At 41.3% G+C, this 26,230-nt stretch overlaps 1 protein-coding gene across 2 annotated transcripts in view; it reads right to left on the reverse strand.

The window, feature by feature from the left end:
• Nucleotides 1-275: 275 nt before the first annotated feature.
• The window catches only part of KCNS3 (potassium voltage-gated channel modifier subfamily S member 3), a 143,234-nt gene continuing 117,279 nt past the window's right edge, over nucleotides 276-26,230 (reverse strand). Inside the window, exons 3-5 of one of the 2 annotated variants that reach the window (XR_009739539.1) lie at nucleotides 18,965-19,012; nucleotides 16,539-16,655; nucleotides 276-1,401 (exon numbers count right to left, since the gene is read on the reverse strand). The gene's annotated coding sequence lies outside the window, so the exon portion shown is untranslated. Of the gene's footprint in view, nucleotides 1,402-15,203; nucleotides 15,517-16,538; nucleotides 16,656-18,964; nucleotides 19,013-26,230 lie in introns of those variants that run through there. The other variant, XR_009739538.1, reaches the window with a different exon arrangement.

A 26,230-nucleotide genomic window follows, 5' to 3' on the forward strand; every position in this document is an offset into this window, starting at 1 on the left:
TCTGATAAAGAGGAAAATGCTGTGAAGATGGAAGTTGCCAAAGAAATAGTGGTAGTAGTGTGTAGTTTAGCTTCTGAAATTATTTAGTGTATGTTCTCTCATCACAATTAGAAAATTTAGGTGTAAATCAATAACAAAATATAGACAAAACACCTAAATTTTTGAAATTAAGTGATATACTTCTAATAATCCATGAGTCAAAAAATAAATCAGAAAAAGATTATAAAACTATTTTGCATTATATGATAATAAAGACCACAAAATAAAAAAAAAACTTATGGAAATTTAAAAATTTATTGCCTGAATTATATATATTAAAAAGGACACAAAAGTAAAAATCAATGATGTAAGTATCCCTCTCCAAAAGTTAGAAAAAGGACAAAAAACTAAATCTAAAGATAACAGAAAAGAAAAATAATACAGATAATAGCAGAATTAATAAAATATAAAACAAAAGAATAATAGAACAAAGCTAAAAGTGTTTTCTAAAAGACTATTGAAAAATAGACAAACTCTTGGGAAGACTGGTCAAGAAAAAGAGAAGACACAAATTACTGATATGGGAATGAAAAAGGGCGAAGGTGGAGGTGGCCTTGGCTTCTACCAGACAAAATATGTGGCTTTAGAGGGTGAATTTGAGGCTGGTTCATACAATGTTCCAATGAATTCATGACTGTACCCCTCTAGGGAGGGCCCTGGGAGCTTGGCAATCCCTAAAAATCCCAGAAATCATGAAACACCTTTGAGGTCATGTTGCTCACCCTTTCAGAGGGGAGAGCTGAGCCCACGAGAGGAAAAGGAACTTAGCGAGACTCCTAAGCCCATCGCTGATACTGCAGTACAGTTGTCTTCTTCTCTTGACCTATTTTCCATTTGGAATGAGCTGAAGTCATTATGTAGTTGAAGAAAAATACAGCAATGTATTCAGCTTACATCTGTGGTTAAAAGAAACAGACTATTTGATGTTTTATGTTTCAATTTTCTCTGCACTAAAAATGCTCATAACTGCAGAGGACCTCTACATTGCTATATATGCACATGATGTATAGATTTACAGTCTGTAAGGAAAATATCAAGATCCCCTGTTGAAAAAAAAAAAAAACCCAGAAATCATAACAGCATATTCCCAACTTTGTTGGCCAACCAAGCAGAAATTGAGAGATTTGTTAGTACTCTTTTCTAATTTCTTAATCCAAAGCACTGGGAATACATGTATGAAAGCTTGTGCCATTCCACGTCCTGTTCTCATAGCATTCGTAGTGTTTTCCAGCGACATGAAATTATGTAAGCAAATTTTCACTCTGATGCTCCTGCACCTGGAAGTTTTCCATGCTAGCCCCAGTCCTGGTGAAACTTAGCACAGGCATACATTGCAAATATAGCAGGTTCAGTTCCAGACCACTGCAATAAAGCAAATATTGAGATAGTGAGTCACATGAATATTTTGGTTTCCTGGCTCATAAAAAGTTATGTTGATACTATACAGTCATCTATTAAGTGTGCATTAGTGTCTGGAAAAATGATGTACATAACTTATGTACTATGTACATACCTTAACTAAAAAAGCATTTCAATGCTACAGATTGCTAACCATCATCTGAGCCTTCAGCAAGTTGTAATTTTTGACAAGAGTAACATCACATATCACTGATCACAGGTCACCATCACAAAGATAATAATAGTGGAAAAGCTTGAAATATTATGAGAATTACCAAAATGAGCACAGAGACACAAAGTGAGCAATGGCTACTGGAAAGATGGTGCCCAAAGACTTGTCTGATGGCAGGGTTGCTGAAACCTTCAATTTGTCAAAAAAAGAAAGAAAGAAAAAGAAAAAATGCAATATCTGCAAAGTGCAATAGAACAAAAACCAAGAAAATAAGTTCTGGGGCTTCCCTGATGGCTCAGTGGTAAAGAACCCACCTGTCAATGCAGGAGACACAGGTCTGATTCCTAGTCTGGGAAAAGCCCACATGCCTCAGAGCAACTAAGCCCACAACTACTAAGCCTGTGCCCTAGAGACCAGAAGCCACAACTACTGAAGCCTCACGCCTTAGAGCCCATGCTCTGCAACAAGAAAAGCCCAAGAACTGCAACTAGAGAGTAGCCCCTGCTCAATGAAACTAGAGAAACGCTCACACAGCAACAAACACCCAGCACAGCCAGAAATAAATAAATAAAATATACAGTTTTTTTTTAAGTGAGGTCTGCCTGTAGGCTGTTGCTGACAGAGTGAAGAGAGGGAGCCAGGTTTCATTCTACTTCTAAGTCAGCAGAGGGTTTCTTGACCTCAGCACTGTTGACGAGATGATAGACCAGATAAGTTTTTGCTCCAAAGCCTGTCCTTGCGGAGGATATTCAGCAGCATCTCTGACCTCTACCCACTAACTGCCAGTAAGTCTCCATCCCCAGTGTGACAACCAAAAATGTCTCCAGACATTTCCAACACCCCTTGGGGTGGAAAACCACCCTGGGTTGAGATCCCCAGTCTACATATAAGCATGTAATTAAGGTTTGACTTTCATTCATAAAGTACCCAGTAACAATGACAGATACAGTGATGAAATAAACATTAAGAGATACATTTGTTAGCTTACCAGGTGACATTAGTGGTAAAGAACCCACCTGCCAGTGCAGGAGACTTAAGAGACATGGGTTCACTGGGTCTGGAAGACAGTACATGGCAATCTATTCCAGTATTCTTGCCTGGAGAATCCCATGGACAGAGAAGCCTTGCGGGCAACAGTCCGTAGAGTCTCCAAGAGTCAGACACGACTGAAGTGAGTTAGCACTTCCACACTGTGGCTTAGTGTCTACTGTGTAAAAAGCCCTGTGTGAGGAACTTTATATACATCATCTCATTTTACCCCCATGACACCCTGAGAGGTCATAGATCAGTCAACACTCTCAGTTGCTAAAAGAGTGCATTCTAGGTGGTTTAAACCAGGAAATTTATGATATTAGGTAGCTCACGGAATCACCAGGCATGTCAGAAGTTAAGCTGGAGCTTGGCAGCTAGAACCACACCCAAGCCATACTTCAGGAATTCTCCAGCAGTGATTCCACACAGACTCCCTGGGCACAGACACATCAGTTCAGTTCAGTCACTCAGTCGTGTCCAACCCTTTGCAACCCCATGGACTGCAGCACGCTAGGCTTCCCTGTCCATCACCAACTCCCAGTCACTAGCACATACACACCACAATTCACATACCCCTGATATGGGGGTAGGACAAAAACAATGCAGCCTCAAAGAGCCAAAGCCACTGCCACCACAATCTCCAGAAAATTACTTTCTCCTGTTGCCCTTTTTTACACGAGTGCACTTTGAATTCAGCATCTCTCACCCACCGTTTGATTGATCTATAGCACATGCTTGCCCCAGACCTGCAAAGGAAGCTGAGATAACGAGTTTCTTAGAGAATTGGAGACATTCCCCAGATATGGGAAATATGATCAAAAGTACCTGAGTGGGATTTCCCTGGCAGTCCAGTGAGAGAAAAAAAAAGCACCTAAGTGACCACACTACAGGTAGATGCCCATTTTACAGATGAGGAAACAGACTTAGAGAGTTTACCTAACCTGCTTAAAGTCCCTGTTATGAAAATTCAAGTACAAGTTCTATTCTTTATACAATATTCTTCTCTGTACAATATCAGTAGCCCAAGAAAATGTGTATCTCCTTACTTCTTCTACCCCTGGCCTTGAATACAACTTCCTAGGAAGGTCCCAGACTAAGATGCTGTGAGATTTTGCTCAATCTAGGTTTTTGACAGCAGTGGCAGAACCATCACTAGTTAGTACCTTCCTAAGCGTCCCACAGGGACTGTGACACAGTACGTAAACTGTAGTACAGGTGCTGGTTCCCAGACAGATAAGGATGGGCTCCATAGACTTCCTTAGGCTTTGGCCTTCAGAGAAGTCCTCTCTTCTGTTATACGGATGGAAAAGATGCCAGTGTGGCTGCCGACTGCAGTAGGCAACCTCTGCCTCCTCCTAGTATTTGTTTCAGGAAGTGTGGGCTCAACCTAGTGACTCACTTCTAAAGAATCAATGCCGCAAGGTAAAGGGATGTCACTCCCAAGATTAGGGTACAAAAAAACTGTGATTTCTTTCTTGATCATACTTTCTCTCCCCTTCTCTCCTTGGCTCTCTCACTCCGTCTTACTCTGAGGGGATCCAGCTGCTGTATTATCAGTGAGCTTCTGGAGAAGCCCACATAGGAAAGAACCTCCAGCCAACAGCCAGCATTGCACTGAGGCCCTCTCTACCTCCCCCTCCTCTTCCTCTGGGGTCTGTGGCACCCACAGGTTTCTACCTGACTATTGTCTGATTCATGTGCTAGATTGGAAGCTCCTTGAGGGCGTGTCTAAATGTGTACCCCTCATGTTTCCCCACAAGTACTTAGCACAATATTGGTACATGGAACCTTAGAAAATACCTTTTGAGCAAATGAATGTCATTGGGTCTTACAACAAATACTCTTGCATGCATGCATGCTAAGTTGCTTCAGTCGTATCCAACTCTTGGCAACCCAAAGGACTCTAACCCCCCAGGCTTCTCTGTCTATAGGATTCTCCAGTCAAGAACACTGGAGTGGGTTGCCATATTCTCCTCCAGGGGATCTTCCCTACCCAGGGACTGAACCCACATCTCTTATCTCTCTTGCATGGCAGGCAGGTTCTTTACCACTAGCACCACCTAGGAAGTCTTCAACAAATACTCTTGGTCAAACTCAAATTCTTTCTCTCTTTCTCCCTTCTGTCCTTCCTTCTCTTGCTTTCTTTCTATCTTTCTGAAAGCATTTACTCAGTGAATACATGCACTTATTCTACAGAGAATCAGGAATAGAAAGATGAATTAATTAGATATAGTTTCTGCTTCCCCATTGCATTAATTTTCAATGGTGTTGCAACAAATTGCTACCAACTTAGTAGCTTAAAGTGAAAGTCACTCAGTCATGTCGGACTCTTTGGGACCCCATGAACTCTACAGTCCATGGAAGTGAAGCTTGTGGCTCAGCTGGTAAAGAATTCGCCTGCAATGCAGGAGACCTGGGTTGGGAAGATCACCTGGAGAAGGGAAAGGCTACTCACTCCAGTATTCTGGCCTGGAGAATTCCACAGACTGTATTGTCCATGGGGTTGCAAAGATGGACACAATTGAACGTCTTTCACTTGTCACATAGTAGCTTAAGCCATACAAAGTGACTTTATAATTTCTGTAGTTCAGAATTCTGAGACGGTGTTAATGGGCTAAAATCAAGGGTTTGACAGGGAAACTTTCTAGAAGTTTCCTTGCCTTTTCCAGCTTCTAAAGGCTGCCTGCATTCCTTGGCTTCCTCATCTAAGCCAGAAATTGTAGGTTGACTCCTTCTCACACTGCCATCTCTCTGATTCTCTGAAATCTGAAGAGGTTCCTCAATTTTAATGTGATTAGATTAGGTACATCCAGATAATCCAGGATACTCTTCCTCTCTCTGGCTCTTTAAGCCTTAAGGATGTTCGCAGTCCCTTTTGTCGTGTAGAGAAACATATTCACAGGTTCCAGGGATTATGGCATGACCATCTTCAGGAGACATTGCTCTGCCTTCCACACCTTTTCCTTGTCTCTCACTCCACCAGTCAACCAGCTCGTGAGTGGGAGTCCCCTATGCTTGATCATTCTGCCATGTGACCAGCAGGTGATGTGCTGGGATCTACCAAAGGGCATGACATTGGGGGGAGGCAGAAGAAAAATAATTTAGCTTAAAACAAAAGCCATGAAGGAGGCAGAGTTGAAGTTGGCTCTCCTTCTAACGCAAGCTGGAATTTCTCTGATTCCTCCAGGGCTGCTGGATTTTGTTTTGTCTGTCTTGGTAAGAGTGGAGATTTGATACCTCCTCTGTGGCACTAGTCATCCCTGCCACAATCACTCTTTTATTACATTACATTTTCAAATCTTTTGTCAGGCAGTTTGAATGTTCTGTAGGAATCTACTTAAAGATAAACCCCTGAGCTTCAATCTGAGGCAGAATCTTGTAGATGAGTGCCCAGAGCATCCCCCAGACTGGACCCATGCTGGACGACCCCGGGGAGGTCTGTGGAGTGCAATGCTTCTGCTGCAGGCCAGCATGGTTCTAGCCCACCCCACCCCAACTGGCACCACTGCTGTTCAGTACCCGGAGCCCTCCTGAGCCTCAAAGGGACTGCCAAGCTTCATTTCTTGCCTCCTGCTCTAGTAGTGTGTCAGCTCCCCCAGAAAAAAAGGGAAAAGGCATTTCTCATATGTGCTAAGAAAAAAAAAAGTAAGATTCCAGAAACTATTTTCAACCTTCCTGCACCCTAGAAAAGTTACCTTCACTTCACTAATTCTTCTCATTTTAATTTTAGCCCACTTACTCACATTTGGTCTCTTTCCATTGTACCTGAACTCATGCCTCTTCTTTCTAGACAAAGTATCTGAAATATCTTTATTCCAGAGTCAATGTTAGTTGTCCGTGGTACTCTCCTCCCTCCCACTTCACTCCCACCCCAAGTTCTACTCCACGTTGTCTTGCTGCTGCTGCTGCTGCTGCTGCTAAGTCGCTTCAGTCTTGTCTGACTCTGGGTTGCCATTTCCTTTCCCAATGCATGAAAGTGAAAAGTGAAAGTGTGTCCGATTCTTCGCGATCCCATGGACTGGAGCCTACCAGGCTCCTCTGTCCATGGGATTTTCCAGGCAAGAGTACTGGAGTGGGGTGCCATTGCCACATTGTCTTAGGTACTCATTAGACCTCATTGTCTTTTTAATTAAAATTTAGTATATTGGTGAAGATCTGTAGGATTTAGAATCTCAGAATGCCAGAATCTGAAAGCTTCTTTGATGACATCTTTTTTTAATCCCTTCAAGGGATTACACAAGGGAATCCCACAAGGGCTTTCCTTGTGGCTCAGCTGGTAAAGAATCCTCCTGCAATGTGGGAGACCTGGGTTCGATCCCTGGGTTGGGAAGATCCAGTATTCCACTATTAACTTCCCTGGTGGCTCAGGCTGTAAAGCATCTGCCTACAATGTGGGAGACCAGGGTTGGATCCCTGGGTTGGGAAGATCCTCTGGAGAAGGAAATGGCAACTCCCTCCAGTACTCTTGTCTGGAAAATCCCATGAACGGAGGAGCGTGGTAGGCTACAGTCCATGGGGTCACAAAGAGTCAGACTGACTGACTTCACTTTCACTTGAAGAATGCTCCAGAAATTTTATCCTGGTAGTTGCCCAGTTTCAAAGATCTGATCTTTTCAAGCTCACTAGGACTACAGCATCTACACTTACGCCACCCCAAACTGCTCATGTGTTACAAAATGTTCCTAATTTCTAGACATTCCAGGAATCGACCCCGTATCAGGCTTCTAAGTACACAGACTTCCTGCACATGCTTAGACCATTTTGATTCAACCAGTAAAGAAAAAGCAACCTAGAGGGCCTTGTGTTAGGCTAACCTCCCCTCTGTTAATCTCTCTCTCTCATATTCAATCGAAAGCTATTTTGATGCAGCAGAAAGAGCCAGACGTTCGTATTCACAGTTTGGGTCTCACCTCTGCCACCCACTAGCGATATGATTTAGCACAGCTTCCCATCTTGTAAGATGAGGTTAGAAATACTCATCTCACACCGTTACTGAGATGGTTAAAGTAAATCATGGGTAGAAAGAGCAACTACAGCACAGTTGCACAGTGAGCATCCTCTAAATGACAGTTATTATCAATAATGATGGCTTTGCTGTGTGGTGCCGGGGATAATGGCAAATGAAGGGGCCTGACCACTCAGTGCTCAGTACATCTAGGAGGGGATGTGACAGGGCCTCCAAAAGAATATCAAGGACTCTAGATATCATTTTCCAAAAGCTTAAAAGAATTTGAAGCGAGGCATAACCTAGCTAAACAGCATGATAAGGAGCACAGATCTCTGTGTTCACCACTCTGCCCCACCAACAAATAGGAGATGCCCTCATAGTCCAAACAGTGGGGTAGACATGAAAGTTGGAGAATACGGTGGAAAAAAGGGCAGGGAAGTCAATGAGGTCCAGAGAAGGTGAGACCAGAAGGGACCAAATGGGCAGGAACAAAGATCATGGAAGCCATGTGAAATGAGGGGCAAGAGTCACTTGAGTGAAAGCCATCTTACTCAAGATAAGCAGACTTGTGTGAGCTGCTTGGTGCAATGGAGACATCCTGGACACTTGAAGACATCCTGGACACTGCCAGCAGTGGCAGCAGATGCCCTAAATATTCCCCAGTTAATGTTTCCAAAGATTCCTTGACCCGTAAAATGTTTTCATGGGGACAAAGAGAAGTGCATAGCAGCATCTCCTGCAGATACACAGAGCTGTGCAGCTGGTGGGCAGGGCTGTGGATGTCCTAAGGAGATTCAATTGTAAGAAAAATCATATCTCAGTTGTGATAGCTTTTTCCACTCCACAACTGGCCAGAAAAAAACTAGGATTAGCCAAATTTATAACTGAAAAATTGAAAAATGAAATTAAAAAGATTTTATTTTCTCAAGCCCCAGTCTGCCTGAGTCTTACCTATGAGCTTAGAAAAGGAATGTAACCTCCATGGGTCTTAATTTTTGCATGTGAAAATGGAGAGTTTGGAATAAGTGACCCCCCTCTATCTCTCAGATAATAATGCTAATAATAGTCATAATCATTACATTTCTTGGGTCTCTTTGTATTATCTTAACGTCTTCCTACAGCCACATTTCCACATTAAAAAATGAAGGATACACACTGTTATATTTGAAATGGATAACCAACAAGGTCTTACGGTATACATGGAACTCTGCTCAATATGATGTGGCAGACCAAAGAGAAGGAGTTTGGGGGAGAATGGATACATGTATGTATGAGTCTGTTTGATGTTCACCTGAAACTATCACAACATTATTTGTTAATTGGCTATACCCCAATACAAAAATAAAAAGTAAAAAAAAAAGAAGGATCAAGTAAGGTAAGGAACTAGCCCAAGGTCATTTCAGCTGGAAAATGGCAGAACTAGAACTTGAAAGAGATTTGCCTGTCTGATTGCAAAGCTCCTGGTCTTTTCCACCCCAATGGCCCCTGGGATCCTGTGGTTCTTTCACACCCAGGAAGGGGCTGACACAGAGGGAAGCTAGCCCCCTCCCAGAGGGAATGTGGCACCTTCAGGGCATATGCCCCTGTGCTTTCAGTTCAGTTCAGTAGCTCAGTCATGTCCGACTCTTTGCAACTCCGTGGACTGCAGCACACCAGGCTTCCCTGTCCATCGCCAACACCCAGAGCTTACTCAGACTCATGTCCATTGAGTCAGTGAGGCCAGCCAACCATCTCATCCTCTGTCATCCCCTTCTCCTCCTGCCTTCAATCTTTCCCACCATCAGGGTCTTTTCCAATGAGTCAGTTCTTCGCATCAGGTGGGCAAAGTATTGGAGCTTCAGCATTAGTCCTTCCAATGAATATTCTGGACTGATTTACTCTCACTCAAGATAAGTAGTCTCTTCTGAGCTACTTGATGCAATCAAGACATCCTAGGCACCTGAGGAGTCATCAGCAGTGGTAAGAGAGACTCGTGACATCCAGGGCTTGTGGCTTCCTAGTTTGAATAGAGGTAGAATGATTCTTTAGGTGTCCCTGCCAGACCTCCCTTTTGCATCCAGATTATAGTTTTAAACAAGACTGCCAAGCTATGGCTTGTGAAGACCTCTCATAGTACAAGTGTTAGGGGTCCAGAGTGAATGGTTCCAGTGCTTGCTCTCCTACCCTACCAACCACCCAATGCCAAGAGGAGGCTCTTGTGCTCTGATACTTGGTGCCAGACTGGAGCCCTCCTGTTAAGGCTCTGAAGTCCATGTACTGAACAACTTGGGCTTTCCTGTCAATAAACCTCAGATACTCTCTTGATGGTGACTTTCATTAGGAATGACTGAGACAATGAAGCTTTGGGCTCCTTAGAAATGAAGCTGAAGAGAAGAAAAGAAAAGTCGTTGCTGGTGAGAAAACAGAGATGAGACGAGGTGGGCATCAGAGATAAACAAGCCTAGTGTCAGAAGAGGGACAGTGTCTTTCACAGTGTTCACACTCAGAGTCCCACACCTTCAATGTGAGCCACACAGACAAAGTCACAGGAGATGCTAGGGGCACCTGATCAAGGTCACATGACTGTATTCCAACTCCCAGTTCTGAACTCATGCATACAAATCACACGACCTTCTTTAGCATCCCTCTCTTATACACCTTCCAAATGCCACATGTTACTGAAGGGGCCTGAGGAAGAACTCTTTAAAGACAAGGAATGTGGGACTTCCCTGGTGGTCCAGTGGTTAAGACTTCACTTTTCAATGCAAGGGGTGTGGGTTTGATCCCTAGGTGGGGAGCTAAGATCCCACATGCCTCATGGCCAAAAGATCGAACCATAAAACCTAGAAGGGTGGCATAGGGAGGGAGGTTCAAAAGGGAGGGGATATATGTATGCCTGTGGCTGATTCATGTTGAGGTGTGACAGAAAACAGCAAAATTCTGTAAAGCAATTATCCTTCGATAAAAAATAAATAAAATTTAAAAATAGAAATAAATAAGGCAATATTATAACAAATTCAATAAAGACTTTTAAAACGGTCCATATCCAAAATAAAAGGACAAGGAAAGGGACCAACATCTGCTGAGTGTCAATTTTGACCACCCACCACGTCCGCACTTTAAATTATCTTCCCTGGTCTTCACAACAGCTCTCCCAAAGGTGCATTTGTCCCAATCCCTTTCAGAGTGGGAGAAACTGAAGCTCAAAGAAGACGGATGATGCATTCAAATTTATCCAGCTAGCGGGTGGTGGAGCTGACATATGGCTTCACCTGTAGCCCTCTCAAGCACATACACTTCCAGACAGCGCCTCCTTGCCCTGTTGTAAAAGCTCACTAATAAGCAGCTCAGGCTCCACCACCTTCCCGGTCCTTCCCCACTTTCACTTTTCAAAGCCAGAAGACAGAGCTGTGTCCAGCCTCACCCTTACAAGCTGTGAGCAAAGCCATTCCAACCCTCCACTTAAGGAACAGTCACGACTATGAACAGCCCTGCCTTATGAACACTAAGTAAGATAACACTGCCAAGTGTCTGGCACCACAGGAGCTCAGCAGATAGAAACTATCACTCATGAGGCTGTTTCCTGAGCCTTAGGACCCTGCCTAGCGTCTTGTCTCCCCAGGGATTAGCATGAAATTGCATTTTCTAGAACTGAACAGAACTCTCTAGGCACCAGCCATGGATGGCGGACTTAGCGTCACCCCCATAGGCACTGAAGCCAGAGAGCCCAGCACAGCCCAGTTAGCCAGGACTGGGCTGGCTAACTTTATGGGGGGCTACCCTCCCTCATAAATCCATTCTCAGGCATCTCTTCTTTCATCTTCTGAATCCATCCTCACCCAGCCGTAAAACAAGCCGTAAAAACAACCAGGCCGTAGGGCATATGTAACCTTTCTCTAGAAACGCACAGAGAGCCATCAGGGTGGGCCTCCAGTTCTCCATTTGCAAACAGCCTTCCCTTTGAGTGTCTACCCTCCACTCTGTTCCTCAGTTCTAGCTGTGCTGGGTTCTCTTGTATCTCCCCAACTTCCTGGTGGACTCATGCTGCTTAGCCTGTCCTGGGTGTCACAGAACTGCTCAGCAATCACCCGGCCCCTGGCCTGGCAGGGAACAGACTTCCTGTGTAGCCACCAGTCCCACGAGGTGTGGCAAGACTGTCTCCAGCCCGGGTCCACTGTTTCTCTTCTTCAGTCCACGATATGTAATCAAAAGTCAATAAAACAATTATCTTGTTCATTAATTAAACACAGAGCCTAAAGTAAACACAGTTATATGAAAGCATATTGTTTCCAAATCCTTCCCTTGTGCTTAGATGAAATTTTGCCTGTAGAGAACAAATTTGTGAGATTCAAAAGTCAAATATTTCCCAGTAATAGCTCTATTTCTTCAGATTAAGGGAAGTCAAAACCCAGGAATGGATGCTAACAGTGCATATTTTAAACCCCAAATGCCTCATTGCACACACCATAAATCTAAGATCCATTTTTTTCTTTAACAAAGTTATCTTGAAATTTATTATGTGAAAGATTCCTTCTTCAGTAGAGTCTCTGTCTCATGTAACATATAGGAAAAGCACTGAGCAATTTTTCAGGGGTTGCACTTAACCTCTGTGAGATGCTGGTCCGTGGGATTGTCTGTCTAATGGAAAGAAAAGTATTTTACTTATTTTTTAGAAAACAATTTCCAGTGGATCTCTCTACTGCCCATTTTGGTCTCTCGTTCGCACTCTCTTCAGCAGAGTGTCAGAGTGCAATGCAGACAAAACTACCCTGCCCAGCTCTCATACAGCCAAGCCCCAAGGGACAGACCCCAAGCCACAGGGAAAGATAGTGGCTACTGAGCCGCCCACGGACAAGAGATGCTCTCATCATGAGCTTGACCACAGGTCTCTCTCCAGAAATCCCAGACTGATGCATCTCCAGCCAGACATGGGGCCCAATGGAACACAGATTACCTGGCGTATTTATCACCAGTGAAGAAAGGGGAATCTCAGACAAGCTGAAAAATTCAAGCTACACCCACATAGATATAAGCTTTTGAACCCAAATTACCTTTAATTTGGGGCCACTTAATGCCTTTCATCAATTCCTGTTGTCTTAGTTTAACAAATGGAATCATAAATTATGCAATCGAAAGCAATTGCACTTATTTGCAATTAGAATTCATTTGTCAGTCTCTGCCCATGAATAATTAATATTACGATAACCTTGATTGTTCAAATGCACTTTGGTGGGGGTGTACTGAACATTTAGGAAGTCTCCATCTATGATCTCCATTTTGCGTTGAAATGATCAGCCAGTAAATCACTCCAAATAGCATTCAACCCAGCAAGCCTACAGTGTTACGATCTGGAAACAAGAACCAAGGCACAAATAATCCCAAGGGTTGTTTGTAGCTGGAAGCAGAGTAAATAGAAATAGATACTCTTGTAAATGTCCACTGAACAAAACTCTGTGTGATTCTGGACCGGTTTGGGGGACCTGTCTTCGAGATCACATTTTCCCCTCAGTAAAGTGAGCGTGTTGGAGGAGGGAAATGGTAACCCACTTAGTATTCTTGCCTGGAAAATTCTATGGACAGAGGAGCCTGATGGGCTGCAGTTCACAACCAAGCATGCACAGAGAGTGTAGACATGTCTGTGACTCTTAAGACCCATTTTGGATTTTACATTTTTAAGACAATTTCAAAACCTTTAAGCTGCAGTGCATGAGTCCCAAAAGGATCTAGAGTTAGGACTGCATTTCAGTATAATTTTTCTTGGTCAGTCTAATATTTTTTAGCTTAAAAACATCTCTGAAAAGATCCATCTTCTCCAACAATATTTAAGAGATTCATGGCACAAAAAAAGATTTGAATTCCAGATATAATAACACATAGGCATATGCACCAAACACATAAAAAGTAATCTTGATCCAAAGAGGATTCTCTGGTGGCTCAGCTGGCCTGCAATGGAGGGGACCGTGGTTTGATCACTGGGTCCGGAAGACCCCCTGAAGAAGGGAATGGTTATCCACTCCAGTATTCTTGCCTTTAGAATTTCATGGACAGAGGAGCCTGGAGGGCTACAGTCCATGGGGTCACAAAAGACTCGGAGACAACTGAGCAACTAACAAACAAGGAGAAAATATGGGATAAAAACAGTGGCTCCTCCAAATGGCAGTGGTGGTAGAACCCTTTTCAACTACTACCCCAGCCTCCCAACCCCGTCATTTCTAGAGCAGGGACTCCTCCACAGCTTGCCTGCCAGGTTCACAGGCAACACCTTGTAAGATCTCCATCTAACATCCTATAAGTCGATCTATCACTATGCTGATTCTCTGAATGAAACTGAACCTTGGAAAGAGTGAAGGATTTGCCCAAACTCATGGATTCAGAGTCAAAGTCCTCAGATCTCAAACCCTTACTGTATCACTTTGCCATGTTAGTCATCAGCCTTGGATACGATGTAAAATGAAACTTTAGCAACAAAATCCAGAAACATGATTTATAAGAGTAGAAAAGTTAAACTCAATCTAGACATCCTATAGTGGAGGAGAGGATGAATATTCCCCTTCATGGGAAAACAGCACAAAATGATTCATTTACCAGGAAGACGATAGAAATTCACAAAGCCACCCTCAGGACTCCATCTGAGACAGGAACATACACTCGCAGAGCCTGGGGCCACCAGAACAGAAGGCAGTGCCATAGCTGAGTCATTATCTTCTCTGGATGTGAAAGAAATGCTTTGATTTCTGTGTTTCTGTGATGTGTTTCCAAAATAAACCCTCAGTCAGAACTTTTAACTTATGAGATAATAAATGTTAAGCTTTCATTTCTTACTGGAATCATAGCCTGTGATACGGTTCCTGAGAACTGAGGGGATCTTATTATTCACAGAATATTCCAACTCAAAGCACAGAAGGAGAATTCAGTTCAGCAATCCAGTGGCCGCCTAATCCTGAACAGCAAATGTGTGCCCAGCACTGAATGCAACACCTGAAAGGTGGTGAATAAGATATAAACTTGGGCCAGGAGACAGAAAAACACACATCAAATGATAATAATAATAATAATTGCAATACAAGACAGAACTTGCCAGGCAATGCAAGAACACACCAAGAAAATGGATATATGCACTTTGAATGACAAAATATACCAAGGCTTTATGGAGGAGATGAATTTGGAACCTGGGAAATATATTTCAAATATATCCCCTTCTCTCCTCCATCACAAGGTAAAATAGAGGAAGGGCATATGGAGAGAAGGAAGCATTCCAAAAAAAGAAATGGCAGCACCCATGTGAAAATAAATAAATGAAAAGATGCACCGTCCATGTTCCAGGACGATGGATGGGGAGGAAGGGAGGAGTGTTTCATTGGGTCTAAAGAGATCAAGTAGGGGCTTTCCTGGTGGCCCAATAGTTAAGACTTAGCCTTCCAATGAAGGGGTTGTAACTTTGATTCCTGGCAGTGGAGCTAAGATCTCACATGCTTCACTGCCAGAAAACCAAAACATAAAAGAAAAGCAATACTGTATTAATAACAAATTCAAAAAAGACTTAAAAAAAAAACCACAACATTAAACTGAAAGGTCAAAAGTCTTTTTTTTTTTCCTTCTTTTTTAAAAATAAGAGATCATGAAGGAATTTGAGCAGCATCAAAAGGAGTGTTAACAATCCCTCATTGTTGACAAGGAACCAACTGACATTTTAAATAGAAGGCTCACAAAATCTGATCTTTTTTTTTTAATAGGAAAATCACTCCTAAGGCTGGGGTTTGTGGCAGGGGGCGGAGGGGGCGGCGCCTGAAGAATTAGAAGCTTGGAGACCAGTTAAGGGTCTGTGAAACATTCTGGACCATCTGATGCTCAGCAGAAGCAGGGAGACTGTTACAGAATCTCATCTTCAGTCCGGAGCTGCTGCTTAATCACTTTAATTAAGGTATTTCTCAGAAATCTCACTCAATTTCTGCAAAAGAGAAAAGCTGATGTATTGTTGGTTATCTGATACTCCTTAGAAATGCCCTTATTACAGAAGAATAATGCAATAATAATTCCTGCAATGCAGGAGACCCTGGTTTGATTCTTGGGTTGGGAAGATCCACTGGAGAAGGGAAAGGCTACCCACTCCAGTATTCTGGCCTGGAGAATTCCATGGACTGTATAATCCATGGGATTGCAGAGTCCGATATGACTGACTGACTTTAACTTGTCTAATGCAATAAGTAATTCTAAATAATGCATAAAGTACAGAATAAAGTCAATCATTAGAAAACTCCCAAATATTTTAACAATAATATGACTATTTCACATGGAAAGTGGATTGTTGACTAAGGTACACATGGTGTGTCTTTATCCTCAAGTGAGCCAGTCATTTTGTGGAAATAGCTAGCCATTAAGCTATACCATTAGGGCTTCCCTTGTGGCTCAGCTAGTAAAGAGTCTGCCTGCAATGCAGGAGCCCTGAGTTCGATCTCTGGGTTGTAAAGATACCCTGGAGAAGGGAAAGGCTATCCATTCCATATACCATTCAAGATTGAATAAGTTCCCACTGAACCAAAAATTAATAATAATGATGATGATGATGATGAAAGGGAATGGGAGGGGGAATGGGAAAGGAGTAGGAGGAGAAAGTAGAGGAGGAAATGGAAAAGTAGAAAAAGAAAGAAGCCTGGAAGGAGACACACATAGAGAAAAGAGACAGACAGTAAAGCTATAAAACAGAGAGAAAAGCTATCCCAGGAGGTTAATAGAATAACAGAAGTCATTAGAAGGATGAGGCAGATGGTGAGGATTTTTTGGAGCGGCTGGGTGGATGAGGATGGGGAGAAAGGAATGGCCATCTGATCACTTATTCTGGTCACTTACAAGGCAGGAATTCCCCACTCATCTGGGTGCTTGAAGAAAGAAGAACTGATCTGGTGAGCTTGTTTCCCTTGTTGCTTGTTCTACTTGAGAGGATGCAAGTTTTGTACAGCAAGATATACTTACTCACGTGTTTTATATTTATTACTATATACAGTAAATTCTTCCATCTAGCCTCCTTTCCATTCATGCAGTGAGTGGCCTTCTGAGACACGTATTGTGTTCCAGGCATAGGAGCCCTCTCTGGAAATAAAAAGGAGTGAATGAACAAATGAATAAAATCACCTACCTTGGATGCTCAGTGTTTGCTTTGCTTTGGTTCCTCTGCCACATCAACAGAAATACAGTAAATCTCTGAAGAATCAGATTAAGTATGAATGAGCTGACTGATCTCTAGCTTCACGGCCTTATATAGATAAGTTACCTGATGTCTTAGAGATTCTATTTCCTCATCTGTGAACTAAAGATAAGAAAACTTTCCGGTTCACCTCCTAGTGTTGTTGGGAATACAAAATGAGATTCCTGTAAAGTAACCTCTAAAGAACAAGCATATGCTACTATTTACTCGGTGACCACTGAATGTAATTGAACTTAGAGGTTTAATGTTCACCTTATATTCTTTGAAGAAAGTGTCAATTGATTAAATTAACAATGTAAACAAGGTGAGAGAGGGGAAGTAGGCATTTAAGCCATTTAATTGTTCCTACCACAATTAGTGTGCTAATTATGCATCTTATTTGGCTATTCTCCAAAGCAAGTTCCTTCAGGACAATGCTATTTAACTTGTTCTAGGTAGTTGGCATATTTGAAAGAAATAAAACTGAAATGTTCCACAAAATAGACAATAATTCAGATTTCTGTTATCCTAGACTGCCTCATTCACTCGAGGTTCCCCATCCCCCACTTCCACAAGGATGAATCAGTGGGGTTTGACAGGTGGAACTTTGGAAGACAGATGACTGGCAATGCATTGACTCTGCAAAGAAACTCCTGTGAGCATGAGAAGTTCAGTCAGGGATTCTGGGGCATAAACTCTGAGGCTGAACAAGAATCGCACTTGGGAGTAGGGCAAGATGGCAGGGGAAAGATGGAGTACTCCCTCTAGGGATACAGAAAGAGGAAAAAATTATATATATATATATATATATATATATATATATATATACATATATATATATATGAACTCAAGGACTTCCCTGGCTGTTCACTGGTTAAATGGGGCAACTGGAGGGGCTGCTGACCTTTCCACTGTCTCTTCCTAGACACACTTGCAAACTACATGTGAGTGGTACTTTACAGATTGTTAAGTACTGTCCCTAAAATATCTCTTTGATTCTTACCACAAGCCTGCTGCTGCTAAGTCATGTCAGTCGTGTCCGACTCCGTGTGACCCCATAGATGGCAGCCCACCAGGCTCCACCATCCCTGGGATTCTCCAGGCAAGAACACTGGAGTGGGTTACCACAAGCCTAATAGGTATTATTAGCCCCATTTTACAGAGGTATAAACATGAAGCTCAAAAAAAATTTTAATTGGCTTGCCCCAATTCACACGGCTTTGAGTAGGACCATGTTTTGTTTTTTTCTTTCCCCCAGAGTCTGCCTTCATCAACTATGCTCTCTTTTATGAATCATTAGCCTCCCCTCTGTATGATCTCCTCCATCCTTTTACCCTACTTGTTGCTGCTGCTGTTATTTAGTTGCTAAGTCATGTCCATCTCTTATACTATCACATGGAATGTAGCCTCCAGGCTCCTCTGTCCATGGAATTTTCCAGGCAAGAATACTGGAGTGGGTTGTCATTTCCTTCTCCATCTCTTACCCTATAAATAGATTCAATTTTCTTTTATCTTTCTAATCTTTTTCAAATATATTAAATTATTATTTGACATATATTTCATATAGCATTTTATATTAATTTAAATCTCAATTCTTCTCTATTAAGGTTGAAAATGTCTTGCAACAAAGATGCCCAATAGCATTAATATGAAATGAATAAATTAGGATTGGAGCAAATATACTATCATAGGTTGTATTTCGGTCATGGCAGAACTGATGATGAAGATCAATTTAATCGAGTTTAAATGTTAGAAAAAATAATCAGGAAGAGTTAAAAGTGTTTTACATGATATATGCACCCCAATGTTCATTGCAACACTGTTTATTAAATACAATAGCAAAGACATGGAAGCAACATAAGTGACAGATGAAGGGATAAAGAAGATGTGATATATATACACACACAAGGAAATATTACTCAGCCACAAAAAAATAGAATGAAATAATGCCATTTGCAGCAACATGGATGGACCTAGAGATTATCATATTAAGTGAAGTAAGTCAAAGATAAATATCATACAGTATCATTTATATGCAGAATCTAAGACAATGATATAAAGGACCTTATTTACAAAAGAGACATAAACTCACAAGCATAAAAAACAAACTATGACACAGAAAGGGGATAGCAGTGATGGGAGGGATAAATTAGGAGTTTGGAATTAACACAATACATGCTACAATAGAAAACGTGGAAAAACAACAAGGACCTACCGTCTAGCACAGGAAACTAATCTTGTATAGCCAGTAATGGAAAATAATCTGAAAAAGAATATTTATGTGCATTAGTATTAGTGTTTTAATAGCCCTTTTATTTACTCAAGTGCCGGGGTCCAGCCCCGGCTGATCCAGGGAGTTCAAAGCGGGGACAGCGTCGGCGAGGATCAGGATACAATAGCTTCAATTAGATATTAATTAGAGATGTAAAGAGTAATAGAATGAGGATAGCTCAGCAGGAAAATTTAGTGGAGAAAAGAGGCTGAGTAGCTTGGTTTATGCGGGAAACGAATAAAACTTCAAGACAAGAAGCTTGCACCACTTACGTAGGCCGCAGAAGTCCTTCTGTTCTCCCGAAGGAGAGGAGACACTGAGGCCTCCCCGGTCGAATCTTAGAAGCCCAGGCATAATTAATAAGCATGGCGGGCTCCGTGCTCCAGATGGAGACTCAGCCAGAGTTTGAGAGAGAGAGAGACTTGGGGAGACCAGTCTTTCGAGGAACTGATCCCAATTCTTTATTTTCCATGGTCTACTTTTATACACTGAGATGTTATGCAAAAGTCACGTGGGGTCAGCAGTCCTGACTTTTATCAAAGTCAGGTGCTTCATACAAATGTATACAGAGGTCTTAGGGGTGTTACATCATCTTCTGGCCAGGGGGCCTGCTGACAATTTATGACCCTCTCCTTGTGACAGCGGTCAGTCAACCAGGACACTTATTTCTCCAGGGGTGATTATTCTTAAAAAGACTCCACCTTCTGAAGGTACCAGATAAAGTTACATTCCTATAGGGTGAGGGTGTAGTGGGTTTTAATTAAGGAAAGAATTTGCTTAGCCTAAAGTCTAACATGATTAATATTAAAGGTTAATACTTATTTCTTCTATATATTCATTAATGTGTGTAAGGGCAGGGGATGTGGAGACTTAGCAACAAACATTGGCTCAACAAATGAAAAACCCTTCACCAATACAATTTCTAATCAGCCCTCTATACTTATACTAATGGTTTTCTAACTTCTCTAAAGAACCTGTTTTTAGAAGGTTTAAAGCATCTCGTGCCTCTCACGGATGGGAGGCTGTAAGCAATCACATGTGGCCGGACAAGCCTGTCAGGCAGGCTATAGAACCTTCAGAGGAGTTTGTAGGTTAAAACACTTTTGTCACGCCCAGGTGTTTTTATTAACTGGAGCTCTAAGTTAACTCCTTCTCCAAAAGAGGTGGTGGGGGACAGCCGCCCGTAAAGTTAGAGGTGTAGGTGAGAGCACAAAGTAGTAAAGTAAGCAGGCTCTGGTTATGGGGGTAGATGCTTGAGGATTTCCAGGGGGACTCCTGAGGCTCGATCCCGCCTTTGTGTATGCCGAGCCTCCTTCCTCATGACCTTTGCCACGGGTGGAGTGCCTCCCGCCAGCTCCCCGCACTCAAGTACTTTAATGTTTTTATTTAGGCAGAATTTGTTATTGAAAAAAGTTCATTTTAATCCTGGATATCAAATATAAAAATTTGTACATGTGTCTTTCTCCCTGGATGCAGCATTTGAACTTTGGTTATAATTGAGAAGAGGCATCTCAATTATCAGTGGTGAAAGATTCCTAGAGACCTTGTGTTCCTCAGTTTTCTTATGCAGGGAAAATCATTTTATGAGAGACAGGGTTGTAGTGTGGAAATGGTCAAGAACACAGAGTCGACTTGGGTTCCAGTGGAGTTAGCCAGTAGTTCCACTGGAGCCCTGTTTCTTATTCTTTGAAACATTAATAATAATTCATCACAGTGTTGGTCTAAGTATTAACTGAAATAATGAATACAAAGTGAGTTTAACTGTTCCTAACACAAAGTAGATATTTAACAACTATGAATTTCTTTCTTCTTTCTGTTTATCTTCAGAAGTAAAGATCAAATAGTCATTCAACAAATATTTATTAAATGTTTGGTCTCTGTATATACTGTTCTTGGACTTAGGGATGTAGCAGTAAATAAGAGTGAATCCCTGTAGAAGCACCACATAAATACATGTGGTGTTATTAGTAAGATTTCTAGAGCAACCAGTGCTACAAAGATTCTACCTGTCCCAAAAGCTGATTAAAGTTATGATCCAGAGAAAGAAAAATGGAGTTGGGGAATGGTCTTATGGAGTGAAAAGCTCTTCTACTGAATCACTTCGAAGTTATTTGCAGACCATCCCCTTTAGAATTCTCCTACACTATGGTAACTGGTAAAATTGCCGGACATGCTGAATATGTCAGGAAATTCTTTAAAAATATTACACATAAAAATTTTGTCTCTGTTTATGATGTAGAAAATCACATGAGCGTGTTGGTCTCACCCTAATGAATAAAACAAGCCAGAAAACCTATGACGTCTTTTTTCCAAACAGACGAGTCAAAGACACAAATAACCTAACTGAACTAAATTCCAAGAAAGGACAAGCTCTTTTTAAAAGAGAGATGAAATTCTCAGCTGTTTGCTTTCCTGGCAGAGTGATGAGGAAAAAATAGTTGGGGATAAGGAGAACCAGCTGAAATTTTAACAAAAATTTAAGGCTGTATGTGGGCTGGCACGACAGATTAATATTCTGAGAAACCCCAGGCACAGAGACCAAATTCACCAGCCAAATCTTTCTAATGGGTCTTTACTGAGTGCTCAGATGCAGTATGCCAAAGGCTTAGAGCAAGGCAGGAGAACTGAGAAAGATCACCCACAGAGCCTTCTACAAGCACAAAGAAGCCACTCTCCAAAGGCAAGAACTAGGACCAGAGAACTATAGGAAATTCACTGCAGGCACTACAGTTTCTCAGGCACCAGATGTTGAGAAAATGCAAGACACCTGAGAAAAACACATGGCATTCCAAAGCTTCATCGAGGGGAATAAGGCTGCCCTCAGGAGGCTTGAACAAACTAGCAGAGAAAAAAAAAATGTCTCTCTAAGCCACAAAACCACAGGGATTAATCTAGAGACCAAAAAGAAACCCCTAGCAATCCATAAATCTTACTGCCAGACTGTAAAGAGAGTTTTCACAAAGTTCAGAAAGCGGTTAAGTCAGTTGTAATCCATAAAAAGATCTCCAGAACTGTGGCAGGTGCAGGGCATAAATCTTGCTGAAGAGAAAGTCCCAGGTCACCCTCAAAACAACTCAAACTTGCAGCGAGCCAACTGATTCAAACTAAAGCCACTACACAGCCCTGGTGCGACCAGCGACAGATCAGAATGACTTAGGTCCTCACTCTAAAAGCCAGACAGAGGAGGATTTTGTTCTTTTCTTAAGTAAATATTGTTTGCATTAGCATGTTTTTAACAGCAAATGCCTGCATATGATAAAAAAAAAAATAAGAATCAAGAAAATGTAACCTGTGAACAATAAGGAAAGAGTCAATGAAAGCAGAACCAGAGATAGTCTAGATGATGAAATGTCAGACTGACTCTTGAAAATTCCTAGGATAAAAATGCTAGAGGATCTAGCTGAAAAGGTATACAACATGCTTTCTGAGTGGAATGATTACAAAAGTGTGATCAAGATAGTGGAGTAGGAAGACACTGATCTCACCTCCTCCCTTGAGCACCCTAGACCTTTTGTGGTGATCATTTCAAAATGCACAGAAAAAAAACTCACTAGGTTGTATAACAGGAACTAACATAGTACAGACCAATTACACTTCAAAAACAAAGAAAAAAATGAAGCAAATTTCTGGTTACCAGAGACAGGGAGTAAAGGGAGGAGGAAATGAATGAAGACTGTCAAACAGTACTTAAATTTCCAGTTATAAAGTGCATATTTAAACTGTGATGACCTGGGACTTTCTCTTCAACAAAATATGTAAAATTAACACTGCTCTATATTAAATACAAAAGTTTTTAGGAGAGTAAATCTTGAGTCCTCACCACACACAAGGAAAATCCATTTCTTTCATTCCATAGCTATGTGAGATGATGGATGTTCATTCAAATTATTGTGATAACCATTTCATGATATATATGTCAAATCACTATGCTGAAACTATTACTATTATTATGGATAATATAGTATTGTATGTTGACTATATTTCAATATTAAAAAGCTGAGTAGAAAGAAAAGAAAGTATTTTTTAGCCCAAATGTAAATACTAAAACTAAGAACTACAATATGAGTAATGAAATATTTAATATAAGGCCTTAAGATCAAAATGGACTCAGCAGAGGTCAGGACCTATGAGCTTGATGATAAAACAAAACAAAGTAAACAAAATAAGACTAAAAAGCAAGGAAAAAACAGACTACTTGAAATCTATAGGATTGTGTAAAATTTTCTAACACATGTAATTGGAGTCCCAGAAGCTGAAGAAAGAATAGTGCAGAAAAAAATATTTTAAAATAAATGGCCAACAGTTTTCAAAACTGATGAGACATCAACCCACAGATTCAAAAAGCCAGTCTCAAGTAGGATAAAGAAAACTACACATAGATATAAATAAGGAAAATATATGAAATCAAAGGTAAAGAGAAAATCTCAAATGGATCCAAAGCAAAAAAGAACAGTGATATGAATAACAGCTTTTCTCAGCAAAAACAATGAAGACCAAAAAAAAAAGAATAATTTTGAAGCGTTGGAAAGGAAAAAAGGCGTCAATTTAGAATTTTACGCCCAAGAAAATATTCCTTAGTAATGATCACTGCCGGGGTCCAGCCCTGGTGGATCCAGGGAATTCGAAGGGGAGATGGCTTCGGCGATCAGGAAACAACAGCTTATTTAAATGTTAATTAAAGATATAAAGAGTGGCTAAATAATGATAGCTCAGTAAGAAAATTCAGTGGAGAAAAGAGGCTGAATAATTCAGCCAGAAGGTGAGAAAAAGAACGACATGGGGAGACCAAGCTTCAGTGAACAAGGCCCACACTTTATTTTCCAAAGTAGTTTTTATACCTTAAGTTATGCATAGAGGATAATGGGGGAAGGCGTAGAGTCATGCAGTAAGCCAGGCTTTCTTCCTGCAAACTTATCATATGAAAAAGTTTAGGTGATTTGCATCATCTTCTGGCCCGGAGGCCTGTTAACATTTTAAGACCCTTTCTTCAGAAAACTTATTTTTCTCTAAAGGTGATTAGTCAAGCGCCACCCTCCAAAAGCATTAGATAAAGTTGCATTCCTACAGGGCAAAGGTGTTGTGGGCTATAACAAGAAAAAGAATTAACTCAAGGGTCCAAGGTTACAAACATTAAAGCTACTACTTACACCAATTATATTAATCAATACACAGCCAGGGACACAGCAGGTAAGGGATATGGAAACTTAGCAGCAAACATTGGCCCAACAAGTGAAAAACCCTTCACCAATACAATTTCTAATCAATCTTTTAACTGCTCAAAGGAATCTGTATTTAGACAGTTTAGAACACCTCATGCCTCTCACAGTTGGGAGGCTCTGAACAATCACATGTGGCCGAAAAAACCTATTCAGGCAGGCTAGAGGACTTCCAAAGGAGTTTGTAGGTTGAAACACTATCACACCCAGGAACTTTATTAACTGGAGCTGTAAGTTAACTCTTTTTTCAGAGAGAGGTAGTGGGGGACAGCCCCCGTAAAGTCAGAGGTGTAGGTGGGAGCACAAAGCAGAAAGTAGACAGACTCTGGTTTTGGGGGTAGATGCTCGAGACTTTCCAGGGGGACTCCTGAGGCTCGATCCGCCTTTGCGTATGCCGAGCCTCCTTCCTCATGACCTTTGCCATGGGCGGAGTTCCTCACGCTGGCTCCTGGCAGATGACAAAATAATAGAGGTTTTTATTCATACAAAGTTAAAAATAATGAGTCTTGACCAAAAAGATGAAAAGTTTCCTCAGACTGATGAAAAATTAAAGCAGATGAAACTCCAGATTTATAGAGAAAAAGAGCACTGAAAAGGGTAAATAACTGAATAAATATAAAAGTCTTTTTTATTAGCATCTCAAATGCATCTTGAAATGGTGTATAGGCTATTAACAGCTTAGAATATAAATAATAACAAGATACTGTGGCACACCATATATGGAGAAAATATACAAGATAATAAGGACAAAGTGAGTAAAAGAGTGAATGGAAAACCTAGTCACAAGGTTCTCTAATGTTTATTAAGCAGTATAATTTTGCTTTAGGATTAACTTGATAACTTAAAACTCTATGTTGTAATATCCAAAGCAACTAGTGAAAAAGAACCAAAAGATATGCACCCAAAAAAGTAATACAGACTTGTGCTTCTGGCCAAAAGGGATAGGATTCCCCTTTCCATCTGAAGCAACTTTTTTAAATGGACAAAGTATAAGAAACAATAATTTTCAGCAATGTGGGAGAGAGATACTTGAGATAGAGGAATTGTTGTTGTTGTTTAGTTGCTAAGTTGTGTCTAACTCTTTTGTGACCCCATGGGCTGTAGCTTGCCAGGCTCCTCTGCCCATGGTATTTCCCAGGCAAGAATATTGGGTAAAACCCTACAATTGCTCAGTTTAAGATCTGGAGAAAATGTCCATTGCTATGAAGGAGAGTGATCTCTGGAGGAGCTAAACTATTTCTTAGAGAAGAAAATACAGAGGTGGGAGTCTGGAGAGTTCTTTATAGCTGGAGATTACAAGTCAGACCTCCAACGAGGTTTCATAATGATCAGAACAATATGTTGTTGGCTTGAGAATAAACAAATAGATCAGTAGAACAGAATAGAGAATATAGAAATGAATCCACACATATATAGACAACTGATTTTGACAAACGCAACTCAGCAAGGAAAGGCCACACTTTTCAACAAATGGTGCTACACACATTGGTTTTGCACAAACAGAAAAAAATCACCTTTAATCTGTACCTCATATATATGCAATGAGAAGGGGCAACCATGGAAGCCAGGACAGTCATCTAGATGTTTAGAATAACACTTTGACTGGACCTTGTACACAGTCTGCCCTCTTATAGGATATTTTCTTCTTCTTCTTTTTTTTTTTTTTTTTTTGAGGTTATTTGCTCTATGTTTGGCTACCAAGGAGGAAATAAGCTGCAAAGTACCAGAGTAGGGATATGACGGAAACCATAATTGAGACTTGAAAGCTCAGCAGGAAAGAGACTGAGCACAGTAGCCCTTGTCTTTTTCTTTTTTCATACATCTTATTCAAGTATCAGTTCAGTTCAGTTCAGTCGCTCAGTCGTGTTCAACTCTTTGCAGCCCCATGAATCACAGCATGCTAGGCCTCCCTGTCCATCACCAACTCCCAGAGTTCACCCAAACTCATGTCCATTGAGTCTGTGATGCCATCTCATCCTCTGTTGTCCCTTTC

This window comes from Bos javanicus, chromosome 11, assembly GCF_032452875.1.
Source record: "Bos javanicus breed banteng chromosome 11, ARS-OSU_banteng_1.0, whole genome shotgun sequence".
Lineage (NCBI taxonomy): Eukaryota > Metazoa > Chordata > Mammalia > Artiodactyla > Bovidae > Bos > Bos javanicus.